Source organism: Lissotriton helveticus, chromosome 12, assembly GCF_964261635.1.
Source record: "Lissotriton helveticus chromosome 12, aLisHel1.1, whole genome shotgun sequence".
In the NCBI taxonomy this organism is placed as follows: Eukaryota; Metazoa; Chordata; class Amphibia; order Caudata; family Salamandridae; genus Lissotriton; species Lissotriton helveticus.
In genome coordinates this window covers 271,198,147-271,220,689 of record NC_136073.1, presented here as the reverse complement: position 1 = coordinate 271,220,689, position 22,543 = coordinate 271,198,147, and positions in this window count along the sequence as shown.

Sequence of the window (22,543 nt, the reverse complement as noted above, 5' to 3'; positions counted from 1 at the left end):
TGGGCTGTTATGTGGCTGTGGCGGGGGATGTCAAGGATGAGGCGTGCAGAGGCATTCTGTATGCGTTGTAGTCGTTTCTGGAGTTTGGGTGAAGTTCCTGTGTAGAGGGCGTTGCCGTAGTCCAGTCTGCTGCTGACGAGGGCCTGGGTGACTGTCCTTCTGGTACCGGTGGGGATGCATAGGTAGATCTTGCGTACCATGCAGAGTGTGTTGAAGCAGGAGGAGGAGACTGCGTTCACTTGCTGGGTCATTGACAACGGGGAATCTAGGATGACTCCCAGGTTGCGTGTGTGGTTAGTGGGCGGTGGTGCAGCACCCAGCGTGACCGGCCCCCATGAGTCATCGCAGGCGGAGGGTGTGGATCCGATAATGAGGACCTCCATCTTGTACGAGTTCAGTTTCAGGCAGCTGTTCGTCATCCACTCAGCGATGGCCTTCATTCCTTCGTGGAGGTTGGATTTGGCGGTGGAAGGGGCCTTGATGAAGGAGGGGATCAGATGGGTGTCGTCGGCGTATGAGACAATATTGAGGTTGTGCTATCTGGCGATGTTGGCGAGCGGTGTCATGTTGATGTTGAAGAGTGTCGGGCTGCTGGATTATCCTTGGGATATGCCGGAGATGATCTTGGTGTCTTTAGAGCGGAATGGTGAGGCGGATGCTCTGGGTTCTACCGGTGAGGAAGTAGGTGGTCCAGTCCAGTGCTTTGTCGCGGATCCCTGCATTGTGGAGGCGTGTGCAGAGGGTGTTTTGGCAGACAAGGCGGCCGAGAGGTCCTGGAGGATGAGTGCCGCGGTTTCTCCGTTGTCCATCTTGGTCCTGATGTTGTTGGTGGTGGTGATGAGCGCTGTTTCGGTGCTGTGGTTGCTGTGAAATCCCGATTGGGATGGGTCCAGGACATTGTTCTTTCGAGGAAGGAGGTCAGTTGCTTGTTGACGATCTTCTCAATGACTTTCGCCGGGAACGGGAGGAGGGAGATGGGCCGGAAGTTCTTGAGGTCCTTGGGGTTAGCTTTGGGTTTCTTGAGCAGGGCGTTGATCTCTGCGTGCTTCCAGCTCTCCGGGAAGGTCGCGGTCTCGAAAGAACTGTTGATGATCTTGCGGAGATGGGATGCGATGGTGGAGCTTGCTTTGTTGAAGATATGGTGCGGGCAGGGGGCAGAACCAGAGTGGATGGTGTTCCTGATTTTGATGGTGTCTTCGTTGTTGACATGAACGTCGGTTGCTGAAGCTGTCATGGATGTATGTGATCTTGCGGCGGAAGTAGGTGGCTAGGGAGTCGCAGAGGTCTTGCGATGCTGGGTGTCGTTGGAGATGGAACGGGGTTGGAGAGTTCCTTCACGATGTTGAAGAGCTCTTTGCTGTTGTATGCGTTGTTGCCAATGCGCTCTTTGAGCGAGATCATTTTGGCGGTCCCATAAACGTCCCAATTGCAGTACTTCAATTACTTCACTGGGCCGTAATCCCTCCAGCGACCAGGGGGTGACGCTGCAATACAACCCCTATGAGGCACTGGTCAGAGCTCATGAGTGTGCATGGGACTGGTATTGCAAACCTATCAGGTGCTACAAAACTCAGCTCAGGTCAGGGTCCACACGTACCAATCACAATGGCCTAACGATACTGCCGAGGGCCACTCCCAGAGGCAATGGGAAACACTCTGGAGGGACATCCGTAAAACTTACAGAAGCATACTGCAGCGTGAGATAGCATACAAACTGATGACCCGGTGGTACACGCCAACCGTCTTCGTGCAATACATCCTGCTACCTCTGATCTCTGCTGGTGATGCGGCATGGCTCCCAGGGACTTCACCACATTGGTGGTCATGCTCCTTTATAACAACTTACTGGAAGTAAGCCATATAAAACAAGCATTTGCAAAGCAAAAGGTCTAGCGTTTTTTAGAGTTAGAGCTATTGGCATTGTAATGGAAATGTTTTTCACTTATAATGCATAAACACGTCTTTAAAAACACTTGCTTTTTAAATACCTTTTAGAAGGCGACGGTGAAGCCCTCCTCCCAGCGCCAATAGTGTCGCTGAGATTTGTAGCAGTCTCCTGTCTCCAGAACTGGGTAGGGAAGGGCCGTAGTGCTAGGGAACAAACAAATGCTAGGGATTTTGCTGCCTTATAAGCAGCGACAGGCAGGACGGCACAGCGGGCGCCGAAGCTGAAGAAGCCCCACCATGAGTCTGAAGAAGCAGCGACCTCTGGAGGGTGTTGGAGCGAACCCTGCCAACTTACGTACCAGATTAGGACGACGCGAAGGCTTCTATAATATTTGCATAGCCATGCCAAGGGTGAGTTGCGCCGCCTTGCGTGGCTTTGTAAAACAATTTAATGCAATACAGAGGCTTGACCAGCGTTATGTTACATTTTAAGCTGGTAGCCATTGCATGGGCGTTCTCAGGTATCCACCCAAGGATTTTGGCACATTCCAAGATTTACTAAAGCTAGTAAACCTGTAAAAATGCTACACCTTCCCCAATGAGGAGTAATGAAGAGAAGTATATGTCTTCCTGTTACTTCCTCTTCCTATGTGTGCTGCATTCTACATCACACACTGAAAGAGGAAAATGCTTCAAAGGATTGCTTTTGGAGAGGAAGGTGTCTCTTCCTGCAGTAAAACAATCATGCCTCTATCCCAGGCACCCTTGTACTATGGTGCAAGGGTGTCTGTGTGGGCGCTCGGCTGCACACAGTGCATTAGTGCAAGGAGAGAGTAGAAATGCTGCATATCTTTGTAAACAAGGAGCATTTCTTCTCCCTCCATGTCACGCAACGCAGCGCAACAACTGTGCTGACATGTAACCTATCCGAAAAGAGCCCTTCACTTCAGCCTAAACCCGCTATGATACATTTAGCTATGGATTGATTAGAGCAGTGGTTGTTAACTCGTGATCTGTGGGTTTACTCTTAGGGCCTGCAGGTGTTTTACAAAAACAAATAATATAAAATGTAAAAATAATAATGTTTACAGAAATAAAGAAGTAAAATAAAAAATAAAAATCTCGGTTTGATTGTGAATTAAAAAAATATTTATATATTTGAGCATTTGTGTATACTTGTTTTTTGTATTATTTTGAGGTTCCAAACATAAAAATTGGTTACGTAGAAGGCCCCTGACGTCCAATAATGAATTAATAGGGTGGGGAAAGGGGTGTCACTGGATTCCAGTAATGATTCCGAGGGGATACAAAGAAGTTAGAAGGTTAAGACCTGCTGGATTAAAGGATTGTAAACTACTGTGAAGAGCCACACTTCCTGCTCTTCACTCATTTACCCTCCTTTGTCCCCTGAACCCTGGCCTCTCCCCCTTCGCACAACTTCCGGACACCCTTGCTCTCGGGTGGTCTCAGTATGTCTTTTTCACTGTTCGCTCCATTTCATGGAGGGCACGAATAGTCAGTCATTGCGCCCGAAGCGCTTCCGCGTTAAACCTGTGGTCCCGGGGCTGCGCTCGCTGCTCTGAGGTCACACTCCCATATTGTCTCTTACTGCTGGGCTACTGCAACAGTGGTGACATGTGTAATGGTGTTTATGCGCTCATGCTGTAAATAGCGGCGCCGTCTTTATAATGAGACTCGAGACACTCGTCTTTAGTTGCTGCGTGGCTCCGACTAACCCTGTCGGCCACGCCCCCTTTATTTTATAGCTGGCGAGTGACGACACGCGCCAGCGCTAGCGTGACCTCGCCGGCGCGGGTAGGCTGAAACGCTACCCTGCGCCCGAGGACACTACATTCCTTCTAACCTTTATTGAACAAAACAAAATAGAAACACTAGACATAATGCAGATCTGTTACCAGTCACTTGAATTCCAGTCTCTGGACGATCACACCAGGAAATCAGCTAGCCGGGCGGATGGTGCTGGATTCTTACGCAACCCATACTTGGATTGCTCTCCCCGTGATAATGGTACCAACGGTGTCAGTCCAGGTGGGGTTTCGCTCGCCGGGGATCTTACCGGAAAGCTCGGAAGGCTCTCTCCTGGAGTTGTCGGCATTGGTTGAGTGTCCTGGTTCATTGCGTTCTCACCTTCAGTGGGGTACTGCCCCTGCAGTTCAAAGCCGTCTTCACCTGTCGGTTGACTTGGCCTGGTCCTCAAGAGTTCTGGCTCCTGTCGGTCTGGTGTTCCGGGGTATACCTTCTTGAAGAATGAGATGTTGCGATTGACTACTTCAGCTCCTCTCTGGGCTGTCACCATGGTGCCAGTTCGGCGAAGGACTGTCCAAGGCCTGTGTTCAAGTGTGAGCTGGAATTTGCTCCCAGGATATCTGTCCTTGATGTACACACTGTCTCTTACTTGGATGTCGGACTCCATGGCTCGTCTCCGGGTACTGGCTTGATCATTGGAGTTGGTCCGGTTAGCTAGGGTTTTCTCCGCGTCCACTTGCGCTGGGGTCCAGTTTAGGCGACTCGGGATTGTGTCTCTCACCACTCGGCCCATGGTTGCCGGCCCGGGTGCTGCTTCGGTTGTGAGGTGGGGCGTCAGCCGGTACTCTTTCAAGAAGCTGTAGATGGATCTCTCCAGTGGGGATCTGTCCGCATGCGCAATGCGTATCGTCTTGTTGAGAGTGCGCATGAATCTCTCCACTTCCCCATTGGCTTGTGGCCAACGTGGAGTTACCTTCCTGTGATGGATTCCCCAGCTCTTCAAATAGTCTGCGAATTCCTGTCCTTGGAAGGGTGGGCCGTTGTCTGTTTTGACCACCTCAAATATTCCGTGCGTGGCAATGGTTTTCTCGAACTTGGTGATGACTTCAGTGGCGGTCTGACTTCCGACAATCTCCACCTCTGGATACTTTGTGAAATCGTCAATGATTACTAATGCATAGCGACCATCAGGGAGGTGCCCAAAATCTGCACTTACACATTCCCACGGCCTTTGGGGGTTGTCTTCCGTGAGGACTGGGTGAGGGCGTTCTGGCTGCTTGACAGCATGTGCAGGCTCTGACCGTCTGCTCAACCATATTGTCCATTCCTGGGAACCACACCTTGGCCCTCAGCCTGCTCTTGGTTTTCACCATGCCTTGGTGACCTCTGTGTGCCAGGTCTACAGCTTGCTGGGCCAGGCTGAAAGGCATCACCAGTCGCGGTCCTCGTAGTAGGCAGCCTCGGCTGTCGGTGGACAGTTCCTCCTTCACCCGCATCATCGCCTCTAGTGCCGCTTTGGCTTGCGCCGTCCGCCTGCTCAGGGTGGCTTGAACAGGGTGCCAGTCATTAGATAGGACGGCATCAGCGGCCAGTTGTAGGCATTCATCTCCTTGGGTGGCTTTGATGATGGCTTCCAGACTCATGGGTAGAGCCGTGACCTTTCCAGTATGAGCCGGAAATACTCTTCAGTGTCCTCTGCATCCTCTCTTTCTGCTTTTGTGGCTGCTCTGGGGTGTCTCGAGAGGTAGTCTGCTGGATTTGATGAGCCCGGTTTGTACTCTACCCGATAGTCGTACCCTTGCAGCTGAAGTATCCACTTCTCGATCCTTGGTGGAGGTTTGGATACAGAACTCTGAAACAGGGGGATGAGCGGTTTGTGGTCGGTGGATACCGTGAAGGGATGGCCATATACATATTCGTGAAAGTGCCGGCAGGCCCAGTGGATGGCGATTGACTCTCGCTCTATTTGCGAATATCTCTGCTCTGTGTCCGTTAGGGAGCGGCTGGCATACGCAATTGACGCCCATTCTACATTGTTCTGTAGATGGGTTAGGATTGCCCCCAGTCGGAAGGGACTGGCGTCCACTGCAACGTTGGTGGATCTGGTGGGGTCAAAGTAGGACAGGGTCGTATCCGCCGATAGGGCTGACTTCGTGGCCTTGAAAGCTTGTTCCTGTTCCGGGCCCCACTGCCACGTGGTGGTGGACTTTGTCAGCTCCCTGAGGGGTTTTGTGAGATTGGAGAGATCGGGGACGAAGCGTACGCAAAAGTTCACCATCCCCAGGAAGCTCCTGACTTCCGAGATATTGGATGGGGCTGGGGCTTCTTGGACGTCCCTCACTTTGTCGGGATATGGAGCTATTCCCTGGTCGGAGAAGGTGTAGCCGAAAAAGCTGATCTTGTTTTTCAAGAACTGACACTTCTCCCGGTGTAGGCTCAGACCGGATTCCTTGATCCTTTGGAGGACTCCTCTCAGTCTCTGATGGTGATCTTCTATCGATGATGCGTAGATGAGTAAGTCAACACTTACTTTTAGAACCCCTGGGAGCCCGCTGAGGACCTCATGGATGGTGTTTTGAAACACCTCAGTGGCACTCGAGATTCCGAAATTGAGGCGTCGGTATCTTCTGAGGCCTACGTGCGTGGAGAAGGTGGTTATGTATCGAGAGTCCGGATGTAGTGGTAGTTGGTGATAACCGGACCGGAGGTCCATCTTTGAGAACCATCTCGCGCTGTTCAATTCTCCCAGTATGTCATCGATGGTTGGGGTTAGGTGTCGTTCACTCTTCACCACTGCATTTGGAAGGCGCATGTCCACGCAAATGCAGAATTGCCCCGGCTGCTTTGGTTTCCGGGCCACCACGATCAGAGACACCCACGGGGTGGGCCCACTGACCTTTTCGATAATACCTTGTTTTTCCAACGCCTCTAGCTCCTCTTCAACCTTCTTCCTCAGGTGGAACTAGATGCGCCTATGTCTCAGTGCCACTGGTTGGACCGACTGGTCAATATGGAGGGAGACCTCTTTCCCTTTTAGGCATCCGATGCCTTTTAACACGTCTCCAAATTCTTCCATGATGGCCACTAGCTCCTCTTCTAGTACTGCCATGGCGAACGATATGAGTCTCAGCTCTTCCGCCGACTGTCCACTTATCAGCATACCGCTGCCTTCTTTCGTGACATACACGGTGGTGGGAATTTTAAGGCTTTGGTGTTGCAGCGCAGTCTTGCAACATCCTATCAGCGGAATAGGTGTCTTCTGGCCATACACAAACACTCTGATCCTTGCCTCGCGTATGGGGGGGGGGCGATTGCTAAGCTGGTTGTATACATTAGCGGCCATCAGCTCAATGGATGCTCCAGTGTCGATATTGGCTCTCACCTCCTGCTGGTGAATTTTGATTCGGCATTTTGGAAGACGTCGCTTCTTCCGTCGCAGCTGATCAATCGCGAATACATAGTGGACCGGGTAATTGCCCGTGTCATCGTCCATGTCCTCGCTGTCTCGTTCCTCTACTACTGCTTGAGCAGCTTCTTTCTTTGCTTTCGCCGATCAGCATACGGCCGCATAGTGGTCCACCCACCCACACGCACTGCACTTCTTTCATCTCGCCAGGCAGTCCTGCATGCGGTGGGGCGGGCCTCCGCAGTACCCACATTCCTTCCGCTCATCCTGCTGTTTCTTCCCAGCATATTGGCGCGCTTTTGGCCTCACCACATTTGCCTTCTCCGCCATGTTGACTTGCTCCATTTTGACGGGTCGGTGGAGGGCTGCTTCCATGTGGGAAGCTCTGGCCTGCGACAGTTCCTTGGAGCGGCCCAGGCTGAGGATGTCTGCTAGTGGCTTGCCGTCTTCTTGAAGGATAGTGACTCTGAGTTTGGATGAGTAGCACCCTTGGATTATCTGCCCTCGGATTTCTTCCTGCTCATCACGAAATCCACATGTGCTAGCCAACTCTTTTAGCCTTCCATGGAAAGCATCCAGCAACTCCTCTGCTTCCTGCTTGGCCTGGCGAAATATGAATCTTTCATAGTCTTGTTCGCCATTGGTTCAAAATGTGCATTTAAGGCGTTGAGGAGGATATGATATGACTTGGGCGTAGCTTTAACCAAAGTTTTGTAGATACGGTGGATGTCTTTGCCTCCTAGGTGGAGAAGTAGAGCTCTGCGCCTCTCATGGGCTGTGCCTGCCCCTTCGAAGTAGATCTGGACACGATCAGTCCAGTCTCTCCAACGCGGAGCAAGGGACGATGGAGCCCCATCTACCACAAAAGGCTCAATGGCGGGGATCGACGCCATTTTGGCGCGTGTGTGAGCACTCCTCACAGCACGTGTGCTAATCCCTCTTGGGTGCGCTGGTATTGGCTTGGCCCAGAGTGGTTGCGATGTCTCTGGGGGTTTCTTTCCAGGACCAGTCGCACTCACACACCCCAAGGGCTGTTCCTTACTCACTCCTCTCCTCCACAGATGTCAGCATTTCGGGCACACCGGCGTAGGCCTGGACCTGGGTGCAGTATGGGTCTTCTCCCCACTGCAAGGCACTCACAGAGACCACAGGGACCGCCCTAGCTGCAGCACGCCGTTCTAGGGACCCAGAGCATGTGCTATCGGCCAGCGCACCACCAGTCATTGGAGGCACCATGAGCACAGCATTGGTTCTTTTAAACCCTTGTTGCCAGTGTAATGGTGTCTATGCGCTCGCGCTGTAAATAGCGGCGCCGTCTTTATAATGAGACTCGAGACACTTGTCTTTAGTTGCTGCGTGGCTCCGACTAACCCTGTCGGCCACGCCCCATTTATTTTATACCTGGCGCGTGATGTCACGCGCCAGCGCTAGCGTGACCTCGCCGGCGTGGGTAGGCTGAAACGCTACCCTGCGCCCGAGGACACTACAACATGGAGACTGCATTGTGCACTGAGGCGCAACTAGAGCCACATTTCGGGGGGTTCTACTGAACATTTTAGGGAGGGAGGCTGACTCTTCCAGCGATAGGCAGAGTGGAGATGCAGGGGGTCTAGGAAGGGGTGAAAAACAACCATAAAGCCTTGTTAACAAGTAAATGGTAATTTAAAGACCTGTGAAGTACTCGAGTGCGGCTATAATAAGACGGTCACCAGCCCGGGAAGCTGTCTCAGACCGGGCTGACACACACGACAGGGGGTGGGGGGACTTTTGTCCTGAAGCCCTTTGAGCCCAATGGGCGTTGCACGCCTGATTGTGCGGCTCTAGTATCTTATGTTGTACCTTGTTCTGATTTGTGAACATCTTCAATAAACAGATTTCTAGTAAACAAACAAAAAAGTAGTCGTTGTAAGTGTCCTGAACCAAGTTATCTCTTTTTCTTATTTTCCAGGTAGTTAAAAGTCTGCCAGTCACTCTTGACTCATGACAAAAATTGCCCTAAAATTAGTGCCACGAGAATTTGCGCAGTCAAATAAGTACCAGCCAAAAGAGCAAAGACTGCGTAAATAAAGATGTCCACCAGGTGGCGCTGCCGTAATAACCTGTCCCTGAAATGTCGAAGCCCAACGAAGAAACCAAGAAACAACCGGGGAAGCAAGCCGATCTCCAACTGACACGGCGGGTTATCCTATAGAGTTGATAAATTGGGACACTTCGAGTTGTTAATGGATGAGCCGGAGAAAGCTGAATTAGGCTAAAACAAATCTCTTCGAAGTGCGCTTTGGTCGAATCCAGTCGATTATCCGTCACTGCACATTCAGGCTGGCCCGGCTCGAGCCCAGATGCATACATTCCAACATTTTAGATCAGGAAATGTACTTTCCCCATTGACTTCTATTGAAGCAGAGGCTGTTTCAGGTGAGAGGTGGCCAAAATAAAGCTCTTTTTGGCTTTAAAAATCGGTAGCGTTCCACCTGAATTGGGTCTGTTGGCGTGTATGCAGATGCCTGGCTCTAGCTCCTCAGCTTGGGGACTCTCTAACCAAGACCGAGCCAAGCTTCAGTATGGCATCAGCCTGCCACCCACGCTCTAAAGTAACCCACCAAGAATTAAAGAAAAAAAACATTAACCTTTGATGTAAAATAGAGAGAGGAAAACGGATACCCCTTTAGTGATTCAATTGCACAATGTGAAATCAGAAATCAGAAAACCCAGGCATTTGCCTGGCTTCCCTGCATGACTAAACTGGGTGATCATGGCGAAATATTTTATTTCAGCGTGCTTCCTTTCTCCTTATTGCCTGTGAGAGCACTTTGAAATATGTGAGTTCAGGGTGTATACAATCACCTCTCTTTAAACTGACAATAATGGGGTTCCATGTAAGAATCTAGGCTACATCAGTGTGCACATGACAAGTGCTCTGCCTCTTAATTCACTAATGGCGTAGCAGGGGTGGGTGGGCATGGATATTTTTAAGTTCATATTTAAAAACTGACAATTTATACAATTGCCTCACTGCGCTCAAGGCAGTGATATAATCTGATGTACTAAGTTGAAGCATTTGTGCATGTTAAAGAAATGCACTTTTGTGAATCTTGAAGTCTTTGGCCTATATTTGTATGGTGTGTCTTACAGTTAACATGCCGAACCGTTTCAGGACTCAGCTACTGCATGTGGTCCTAGAGCCCGACCAGACCCTTGGCAGGGGCGGCCTTAGGCATGTGCAAGCTGTGCACCTGCACAGGGCCGCCAAACCCCAGGGAACGCCACGCCCCTATTAAAACACCTTCCTGAGCTCTGGGGGACTCCGCACCGCCCGGACCCCCTCTTCCGGGGCCACCTACCTACGCTCCCTACCCAGGGCCGCCATGAGCCTAGAGCCGCCCCTGCCCTTGGCTCGGTTCTCCCTATTAATTTGTTGGCTAGCTCACCACTCATTCTGGCTCAGCAGCTTCCACGATGTGCACGTGCAATCGCAAGGTCTGTAGCACGTGTGAGAATGAGACAAGGCCCACAATCAAGATGCTTAAAGGCTACAACTCGTGTCTCACTCAGTAAAGTCTTAAGAGACCGGAGTGAAGCTGACCTCTCCACACAATAACAGAACAAAGATCATTCTTTGAAAGTAGCTATAAATCAGATTCCTGAGTATCTACGCCTTTAGAATAAACTTCCAAAGTTCTTCTGCAACAAAATATTTAAACGCAGTACCTGGACTTTACCTTCTTTACTTCCATCCTTATAGGTCCATAAAATCCTTCAACAGCTCGTTGACAAATGTAAAGTCAGGCAACACAAGCATCTTTAGATTGTAAATAGTAGTTTAACAGTGCACAGGTAGAAGTCAACTACAGCCAAGGAGCCCAGGCAGAGCCATCTGACACTGGGGCCCAAGCTAACAATAGGATTCCAATAGAGAACAAATGAGCATCCAATCAGTGAGGAGTGGAACTCCATTACATTACAAACCCCCGAAGCCTGCCATAATAAAATCATGCAGGGTACCACAGTTGCTCAAGTGAGGGCCACTGTTTACCTAATGGTACAGCCCTTCAGTCCTACAACTGCCCTACCTCCCTCTAAGCTCTGTGTTGCCCGATAACTAGTTGCCTCATTTAGAAGGACCGATGAGGTTTTAGGTACCGAAGAAAGAAGGTATCGGTGGAGGCATCCATTGTCAGGCATCTGAGCTTAGTAGCAAGAGAGCGAAGAGGCCAGACTATACCCGGAAGAACACTCCAGGGTTTGGACCCCATAAAGGATGCAGCCTGAATGGCCATCCTAGACCACAGTGCTGGCATGTCCTAATTTGCAAAGATGGCGACCTCTCACCAGAGAACTCATGCGTTGACATAGCTCTTGAAGCATCTGCTTGAACCACGCCCAAGCAAACACTTGTGCTCTACGACAAAAGATTGCAGGACTTTTGAAGCTCCCACAGTTACAGTAATACAGAGACCACTTTTCTGCCTCAAGGGCGAACTCTCTTCATTTCTACTTCAGGGTTTCATAACTATATGAATCCTTGCTTCACCAGAGGATTAGCACTGTTTTGGTCTCTCTGGAAGACAAAGGAAGATAAAAGGCCAATTCACTAATGAATCTGTTAACGCAGGAGAGCTCTCAGGACTAAGAACACGACACAGGAAAGAATGAGTCAAGGCTGAGCAGCCAGCGGAATCTAAAAACAAACAGAGAAGTGCTCACCCCGTAAGACGTGCGCGAATAGTGCGGGAAGAACCTTTCTATAGCTAATGCCTAGTGGCAAGGTCTTCCAAGATATGTGTGATCCTTGGTTCCAAAGTTCTCTTTGCATTCTAGGACATTTGTCAAGGTCCTCTCTTACAGCAAGGTGTGTGTGTGAAAGAAGGGACTGCAGTCCTTTTTATATTCTCACACACTGAATGATATGTGCCTGTCCTTGTACAGGTGTGCTGCCTCTCTGAGTGTTTTTCACTGTATAAAACATTCTTGAAACATTGCTCCCTTTTTTTCAACCCACAGGTGCCTATACATGCAGAGCTTCTCAAATATTACCCTTCACTTAGCTGCCCTTTCAGGTAAAGGTACCTGCTGCCCTCTTTCCTGTTCTTGCACACACATGACACATTGCACCAGCCTCTGCTCAGATCTTTTCATGCACAGATTCCTCTCTGCCTGTTCCTTTACAGGTGTACTGATAGACTGTCTACCCTTGTGACACAGACACCCTGCCCTGTGTCACTGAATCGTGTCTGTCTATTCATCTACTGAGACAGTGCACATGCCAGAAGACATTCCCACACACACATGAACACTTCTCTGCATACCTGTCTCTGTGTGTGCGTGAATATCCCATTAAGGTATGCCACACTCTTCCTGTCACTGTGCACACCTCAACCATGCCTTGCCTGTCTCCGTAGAGCTAGACTGATGTACTCTAAGTAGTGTAAAGCCCGCCTCTCAGTGGGTATTGCCACACCCTGACCCTGTTCTCCGTGTCCATGCACAGGTGCACTGATGGCTGCTGCTTTCCTAGAGGCTGAATCTGTTCGGTCCTTTCATCTGTAGTTGTTATTGTGTTTTGTGTATGTTCCTGAAAGCATCCACACACAGGACTTTCTCTCCATACCTGCCCATGCACTGATGCTGTGCCTGTCACGGCGCAGGTGTTCTTAGACTCAGGCCCTGGCCTGCCTGCCCAGGTACATGTGTACAGACTCACTGCCTGCCGCTGTGCAGTCATTCTCACACACTGGCACCTCTCTCCATACCTGCCCATGCACTGATGCTGTGCCTGTCACGGTGCAGGTGTTCTTAGACTCAGGCCCTGGCCTGCCTGCCCAGGTACATGTGTACAGACTCACTGCCTGCCGCTGTGCAGTCATTCTCACACACTGGCACCTCTCTCCATACCTGCCCATGCACTGATGCTGTGCCTGTCACGGTGCAGGTGTTCTTAGACTCAGGCCCTGGCCTGCCTGCCCAGGTACATGTGTACAGACTCACTGCCTGCCGCTGTGCAGTCATTCTCACACACTGGCACCTCTATCCATACCTGCCCATGCACTGATGCTGTGCCTGTCACGGTGCAGGTGTTCTTAGACTCAGGCCCTGGCCTGCCTGCCCAGGTACATGTGTACAGACTCACTGCCTGCCGCTGTGCAGTCATTCTCACACACTGGCACCTCTCTCCATACCTGCCCATGCACTGATGCTGTGCCTGTCACGGCGCAGGTGTTCTTAGACTCAGGCCCTGGCCTGCCTGCCCAGGTACATGTGTACAGACTCACTGCCTGCCGTTGTGCAGTCATTCTCACACACTGGCACCTCTATCCATACCTGCCCATGCACTGATGCTGTGCCTGTCACGGCGCAGGTGTTCTTAGACTCAGGCACTACCCTGCCTGCACAGGTACATGTGTACAGACTCACTGCCTGCCGCTGTGCAGTCATTCTCACACACTGGCACCTCTCTCCATACCTGCCCATGCACTGATGCTGTGCCTGTCACGGCGCAGGTGTTCTTAGACTCAGGCCCTGGCCTGCCTGCCCAGGTACATGTGTACAGACTCACTGCCTGCCGCTGTGCAGTCATTCTCACACACTGGCACCTCTATCCATACCTGCCCATGCACTGATGCTGTGCCTGTCACGGCGCAGGTGTTCTTAGACTCAGGCCCTGGCCTGCCTGCCCAGGTACATGTGTACAGACTCACTGCCTGCCGCTGTGCAGTCATTCTCACACACTGGCACCTCTATCCATACCTGCCCATGCACTGATGCTGTGCCTGTCACGATGCAGGTGTTCTTAGACTCAGGCACTACCCTGCCTGCACAGGTACATGTGTACAGACTCACATGCATGCCTGCCGCTGTGCAGTCATTCTCACACACTGGCACCTCTCTCCATACCTGCCCATGCACTGATGCTGTGCCTGTCACGGTGCAGGTGTTCTTAGACTCAGGCCCTGGCCTGCCTGCCCAGGTACATGTGTACAGATTCACTGCCTGCCGCTGTGCAGTCATTCTCACACACTGGCACCTCTATCCATACCTGCCCATGCACTGATGCTGTGCCTGTCACGGTGCAGGTGTTCTTAGACTCAGGCCCTGGCCTGCCTGCCCAGGTACATGTGTACAGACTCACTGCCTGCCGCTGTGCAGTCATTCTCACACACTGGCACCTCTCTCCATACCTGCCCATGCACTGATGCTGTGCCTGTCCCGGTGCAGGTGTTCTTAGACTCAGGCCCTGGCCTGCCTGCCCAGGTACATGTGTACAGACTCACTGCCTGCCGCTGTGCAGTCATTCTCACACACTGGCACCTCTCTCCATACCTGCCCATGCACTGATGCTGTGCCTGTCACGGTGCAGGCGTTCTTAGACTCAGGCCCTGGCCTGCCTGCCCAGGTACATGTGTACAGACTCACTGCCTGCCGCTGTGCAGTCATTCTCACACTGACTCCTCTCTGCCCACACAGCTGCAAATGTCCGCGCTTCATCTTTGAAAAACTCCTCAATCTTGAGGACGAGCTGGAAGATCCAGCCGGCAGTTTTCTTAGAAATTTGTACAAATAACATCTCCCTCTTCGCTCACCCTTAAATCGAGTGAGTGCAGCTTCCCTCAGACTGAGGGTACCAATCACTGCATTGTTTCTCAAAAGAAAGGGGTCAGATCTACCAGGCCAGGTACTTATTCACTAACTCCATCACTGTCTTCAGACCCTGTCTCACCTGCTGACCCCTCGCCCGCGTTGCCAGAGCCCTTAACACCATACCCACACCCCATTGTAAGATTTCTGCAGGAGAATTGTGCTGCGGAAATGCAGGGCCAAGAGCTCATTTCAATGGCTTGGGTGGAAGTGCACCAATCAAAACCTCGACAACACTGAAACAAGAATGCATCATGCTTCTGCAGCAAATAAATGGCAAGATGGCCTCATCTCAAATGGGGTGGCAAAATAATAAATGTATCCATGTGTCAGCAAAGGTAATGTATCTTCAGTTGGGTCAAAAAGATAATAACTTCACCTGGATTACCCGAACAGTTAGGCCAATGATCCCACGTGTTGAGGAGTCACTGCTACTGGGATAAGGTTGCATTGCAGGGCCAATCCTTGAAGACCGTAGTTCTGTGGGTCTGGGGTGGAGAGTGTGAAGGGTCCAAGGAAGGGGGGGTAGGTAAATGAATCCCAAACAAACCTGTCTATGGTCCTGGACATTAATACAGAACTATCTGTTCATGCTGTAGCACCTAGATTGACGTCTAACCCCTCAGCGGCCTTGAATATATGTAACAAAAACACTGATAATCATGGCCTAAGCTGTTGTTCATTGTTACCAGTGGAACTCATCATTAGTGCAGTTGGTGCAGTCGCACTGGAGCCCAGGTGTCAGGAAGCAGAGTTAGAGATCTTGTGTACTGTGTGGAACTTGGCAAGCACAGGGGAAGCGACACTCTTGACTCGCTTGTACCGAGTCTTTCCAATGAAAGGAAAGCCAGGCAGTCCTGTTAGAGTGCCTGCACTGTCTCGACGGAGGCTTCACATGCATGGAGGCTGCACTATGCAACAGCATTAAAAAAACAAACTACATTTCCCAGCAGGCCATTGCCTCTTACTTAGTTTGGAGATGTGGTAGCCATCTTGGACATCTGGGTATAACAGTCCTCATGGCCCAAGGTTTCTTTGCTAAGCAATCGCAATCATGATCTAATGTTGCCGAAACTGGGACCTTGCTACTCAGATCTAGGATTCCTTTACTAAAGAGCAGTTATTTCAGTTGGAATGTATTTAGATTTCAGAGAAGTATATCTGGAAGTTGTGTTGTTGGTGAAAACAAACTTTGAACTATATGAAGATTCATATGAACTCTTGTAAGACTGTTAGTTGTTGCATTTACTTGAGGTTTATCCTGTGACGTAACAGGAAGGTTTTTCAAACCAGTATTATGTTATTCATGGTAAGAACAAATTTTACCACATCTACCATAGAAAGTGCATAGTGATGAAACTTGAGGTAGTTATTTACATGGAGAAGTGTCAGTGAAATCTTTATTTGCAAGTTTAGTTTCAAGAATCACAAGTTCCTCATCAAAGTACAGTTGGTTGCACAGAGATATTGGTGAGGTATATTTATTCACTATTACAATTAAGCGTAGGATTTTCTTGATTAATTACTAAAGGTACCAGATATCTGCTACAGCCTGTAGACAAGACTCTTCCTACCGCTAACCCTCACAGTCCGTGTGTATTTAGTCTTTGGTGGTGGTGCTGAGAGACGGAAGAGTGCATTGCCACTATTGGATTCCGAGCGTATAGAGGGCCCGCTGCGCCCAAGTTGCAGCTGTTTTTTTTTACTACCCAACCAATTGTATGAGGGCATGTTTTCTTTGCTTACGTTTGGATCCATGGTACCATTGCTATTCCCCAGGGTCCACAGCCAGGTGGCTCATAGCATGAATAGTCACGAATGAATGACATTTTATTGATATAGACCTCTTCAGAGATCCACAATATGTTAAAATGTACACATTTTTTTTCCATACTGCCACAATATAAAAATACATTAAATACAGAAAAGTCATTTGTCCTAGTTTAGACAACTCTAAAAGAGAAGAAGAAACTTTTTAAAAAAGTAAAAAACTTTATAATATACATATTCATCTGGTGTAGCTCTTATTAGCTCAATCAAATCCATAGTCCTAGACAAATTATATGTTTTGCTAATAGGTTTTAAAAAAACGATTTAGTTGAACGTGCATCAACCAAGCAACTATTTGGTCTGGCAAATAGGACATGTACACTACAGTCAAAATTACTACCCCAATTTTTTGTTATATCATGTCGTGTTAATGTCCTCAATCTTAGCATCAGGATGCACCGCCTAACCTTATGGTCCAGTGTGAATCTCAGATATTTTGGGGTCTCTTTATACTCCACGCTGGCTAGTAAGTGCTTAAAGTGGGATAACTGTTGACAATAAATCTTATCTATTTCATAGCTCAATCTTGGAGTAGATTTTTTCAGAAAGAAGTTCAGGAGTACTGGAGACCAACTTTGCATAAGATTCGAGGAACATTGGAAGTGTTCCAGAGCAATCGCTTAATTTTCTTTACACTTATTTTTGCCTGATTCAGCCTTAAACATTTCTTGACATAAAATCGCTCTCACTGTGCCTTCAGGTGAATGCAGTAAGTTATAGGTCCATCTGACGAGATTTGCCAGGGCTCCTGTGAATGCGCTCACTACCCCTAATTCCAGTCAGACTGCATGAACAGGTGTAGCTTGACTTGTAGTAGTAAGCATATGTAAGAGTTTTCCCTCTTTAAGGTTTAAAAAGCTCCATCTTTTTATAGGAATGTATTCTAAGCCATACATTAATAAAGGGGTAATCTTTGTTTGATACATTTCTAGGAGGGCTGAAAAATGTCACTTCCCAGTAGATATGTAAAACTTTTTTATTGCACTGAGATGGGTTACTGTTGGAAATGTGAAATAGTTCCAAAAGAGTGGGAGAAAACTCTCTCTAAGTAGGTGTAAGTAGGTACTACATCTACAGGAATTCCTCCTTGTTTCCAGGTAAAAGGTTTAGCCTTTTTCCTGTCTCTAAACTGTAATATATTATTTTTTAAGATGTTAATTCTTAAAAAATATTTCTGTGTAATTAAAAACGGCTTCCATATTTTGCTGTAGACCGATTGGGGTTAGGTCAAATATGACTACGTCATTAGCATACATTAACAGATTGATTTTTTGAGTTGCTAATTGAGGGGGGAAATTATTTACCTCCTGAAAACAATCCAGCAAGTCGCTAAAAAATAAGGATAAGAGAAGGAGAGTGAGTAAACATCCCTGTTTAAGGCCATTCTGCGTGGGATCTCTTGGGTTAGACCCTAATCTCCTTCCATCTGCACTTTACACCATGTAGATGCATCAAGAGCTACTATTGTTCTTATTAAGGTTGCCGGGACACCTAATTTCAATAGTTTCCTCCATAGGGAAGGCCGGTCCACCCTATCGAAAGTTGTAGAAAAGTCTACTAATAAGCTATAGTCTACCTGGGCTTTACTAAATACATATTTCTCGCTAATAGTTTGCAGAATAGCAATATTATCAATTACTGAATGATCTAGATGGAAACCTGCTTGGACCATAGGGATTACCCCCCTGGCTGTGGCCCAGTCGTTCAGATGGGCCAAAACGGTGGCCGCAAATATCATTCCGATAGCTTCCAGGAGGGCAATTTGTTGATAATTACTCGGGTAGAGTCGGGACCTTTTTTCAGGAGAGGGACTACTATACTGCCCAGCCAAGAGCTTGGAATATGGCCCATTTGGTAGCAGTACATAAATAGAAGGGCCAAAAGTTTACCCCATCCTTCGATTTTTTACTTTAGAACCTTCACCGGAATCTTGTCTGGTCCCGTTGCTGGTGTCTCTCTCTCTTTCCCTATATTTGAGGCAATTTGATTTTCAGTGGGCGACTTTATCTGCTGGTCGATCTCACTGCAGGTTCCATCCATTAAAGATTTTCCAATATCAATGGTTGATAGGTTCTTTCAATACTGTTTGGACAGATAAACAACATATTCTTTTTGTGGGACTGGTGTAGCTGTCGGGGGTATTTTATTGCCACTAGCTTCTGCAATTATACCCCAGAAAACCTTGGTGTTTTTTTGTTGCACTGCTTCTTGAAGATCTACCCAGTTTTGGTCCATTCTTATTCTATTTTCTTTTATATGGAGCCTACTTTGTCTTTTCCTTAGGGTGTAAATTACGGCCTTCCTGACTGGGGAGATGTTTATAAATTGAAGCCTAATTAACTCATTTTATTTTATAGAAAGTGGATACACTATTGAGTCTTTCTTTTTAAGGGGACTCTTTTTTGTGGGGGGGGGCTGCCTCTGTAGGGTACTAGATATCAAAGTTCTAGTGCTTTCAAAATATGAAATTGGATTGTCTCTTTTGTTAGTTTGCTCGAGCAACTGGAACTCGATTATCCTATTAATTTCTTTGTTTATTTGATTCTGGGTCTCACTTCTACAGAATAATCTGCCTGATTTTTGTTGGATTGATACCTCTCCCCTCTGATAGAGACCATGTAGAAACTTGCTGTGGGTGGAGGTCTGTTTCCAGGAGAAGTATTGTGCAGTCGCTCCTTTGGACAAATAGTGAGAAAAAGCTGTGAAATTTGTTATATAGGTCATAACTGCTAACAACATAGTCCAATATAGATAGCTCTGTTGGACCTATCGTCGTGTAGGCGCCTGGCATGTCTCCTCTCGTTCTCCCATTTATGATTATGCCGTTGATTTCATTAATTCGTTCCAGTACCATTTTCCCTCTCTTGTTGGCCCTGATAGGTTCTGGGAAGTCGGCTGTAGGAATAAAACAGGATTCTTCGCGTTCGGAATTCCGAAATGTGTGAAGTAGAGAATTTGACATTTTTGCATTAAAATCACCCATTAGGAGTATTTGCGCATTCTTGTTAAAACCTAGGGCGGTATCTATTTGGTCGAATAAGAGCATTATATTATGTTCAAAATCAGGGGCAACATACATTTTAAACAAAAGAATTGACTTAGCACAAGCCTTTTTATCTAAGTACTTTTGTTTAAGACATTGAACATTGTGGTTAAATTTCCAACATAGGGGCCTATTAGGGTGGCGGACGGACCTGCGTCCGTCTGCCACCCCCGAGGTGGAGGGACCGTCCACAGGGGCAGCGGCGGTCCCTCCGGTGCAATTAGGATGTGACCGCCACCCTGGCGGTCACATCCCGTATCTTTAACAAGCGGCAGGCACCGCGCAGTGCCTGCCGCTTTGTGCATGTAAATGCTGGGGGGGTTCCATAGGTACCCCCCATGTGCACCCCGACACTCTGGGGGCACGCAACAGGCCCCCAAACACCAAAGACCACATGCTTTTCCACGGCGGAAAAGCCGCCGTGGAAAAGCATGTGTCAATGCACATCCTAATTTGGTAGCCCTCCACATCCCGCGGATCAGCGGCGGACGGACCTGCCGTACGCCGCTGGTCCCACCGCAATCCCACCACCATCCTAATCTGGCGGTGGGTGATGTCTGTGGCCGCGGCGGTGAATCCGCATCCTCCAGGCCGGCGGTGGCTTCCGCCGGCCCGGAGGATGCAGATTCACCGCCATCCTAATTGTTCCCTTAGTTCTTCTGATAACAGGATAGCCAAGCCTCCCTTTGCATGCCCTCGACTGGTCCTTATAGCTGGAGTATTGAAGACAAAATAGTTGTTCTGGTCAAAATGATCAACTAACCAAGTTTCCTGGAGGCATACTATTGAGGATTGGATACCTAGCAACCGAGATATTTTTTCGAAGTTAGACCCGCTATGTTCCACGTGACAAAAGTGTCACCAGCACAGGATCAGGCATCTTACAACCAGTTTGAAAAACTATCTTTTGAACCTCGCTGCAGTAGTGTCTGTTTAGAACAAGCTCAGCTAAAAGAACAAGAAGCAGTACTGTGCTTGGAAAAATTGTTATGTCACAGGAGTACAAACCAGAGCAAAGGAAAAAAGAAATGTTGTACCATAATGATTTTTAATTCGTTTTTCAAGAGAAAACTTTTCCCCATTTTAATTGCTAATACATATCACAAGATGCCAACACGTAGTGGAAGCGGTGTGCCTTGATATTGTGATAATGAATGGCAGAACAGATCAATGTGACTAACAGGACTTCTGAGGCAGGCTTGCTCCTCACCTCACAACCCTGAAGTATGGGCGTTTCTGATGACAAACACAGGGATTTGACAGCTGTAAGTACCGAAGTGGAACTCAAGATTTCAATGACCTTGCGCTCCAATTTTCATACATTTGCCAAGATTAACACTTTTGATTTCCTTATGTTGCATAGTGCTTCATAACCGTGACAAGGCTTCAAAGTGCATTACTGGATCAATAGCACCCTACACCACAAGGGATTGCGTAAGAGCGTCATTGCAGGATGGCCTCTATGGGAAGCATTTTTGTGTCATGTGCGAGTAACAAGAGTGGCGCTCTTTTTGTCTTAGGCCTCTGCGCCTAGGAGTGTGATGGAAGAAAGAGGTGCGAAAGAGAGAGCACTTTAATTTTATATTAATTTGTCATTGGTTTTTCTTGTTTTTTTCTGAATGTGTTGTCAAAGTCCCAGTCCTAGAGGTATTTTCTGAGCTCGTCTCATTAAAGATGGGCCTTTTGTTTCTTAAGTAAATCATTCATCTAGTGGTTTAAGGAGATTATTTATCAGTGTTTAATTTGAGCTGGTGGTTTCCGGTGCTCGGCACTGGCAATTGCCAACACCGGGTCTTATGGCAGTCTGCCACTTGGTGGCGCTGTTTGTGTTTTTCAGAGATGAGCACAACAAAGTTGATAATTAATTCAGTATAAATTAAAATGACTAATACCGGCCTCCCAAGCTATTCTTATAGTTTTGGGGACCTGGAATAGCCTGAAAGGTCACACTTGAAGGAGTGGGATGTTCATAGGTGTGTTTGTATTGTCACCGGCTGTGCTGACCGGGGCAATGGTTGGAGCAAGCTGCAAAGGCCTCGTGACGACAGACCTGGCACCTATGTTTTTTTTTTTTTTACAAATTAAGCACTGTTTATTATAAAAGTGAAAAGAAACTATACATTTTGTAATTGTGACTTATCACATGTATGCGTTCTGTTGAGCACTTTCTCAGCTAACGTGCTCAAACATGCGGCCTAACGGCCTAACCTTACTAGCAGCAAACAATTTAACTTCACTGTGACTTAGCTCACCATTCAAGCAGTGCTTCCTCATCTACTGCTAGTACAGCTGATGTAGGATTGGGACAGTATTGCCTCCCTGTATCCTAAATAGCGGTTCTAACACATGAAGTGATACTTTCTGTACTTGCTTGTTTATTATCTTCCAAAATAAGCTTAACTTGCCATTCATGGTACAACTGACTTGCAATGTGTCTCTCAACTATAACCCTATTTAAATAAATAAAAGCACCGATTAATAGCGTTACTTTGTCCTTGTTATTCTTAAAATGTGAATGTGTTGCACCCACTTCCCCATCCCCCACTCAGTTGAATTAACCTGTTTCTTTCTCTGGCAGGGCCTGGAATCAAGTGTCCTCCTTTCCCCATAGCAATATTGATGCCCATTGGCGCTCCCTCGGACGTGTCTAAAAGTTGTGACCTTCCGCCACCATTGTGGTGGGTTCACCCATTACTTTTTCCTCCCTGTGTATGCCCGCAAGTTCCTCCCTCCACATTGTAGCGGGTTAACCCACTGACTTTGCCCCACTGCTCCTAGCATAACTCCTCCTCCTCCTCTGCTTAACAGCAGCCCATTGGTTTTCCAGGATTGGATATGTTCACAGTGATCCACCGCTCTCATGGTCATTGAGTAGCCCACTGTGCTCTGTGTCTGGTTCAAATGACTCTCCCCCATTGAGTCTGCTCGCATGTCACTTTTTTCTCTGGTAGCCCATTGAGTGTTTGAAGGAAGCGCTT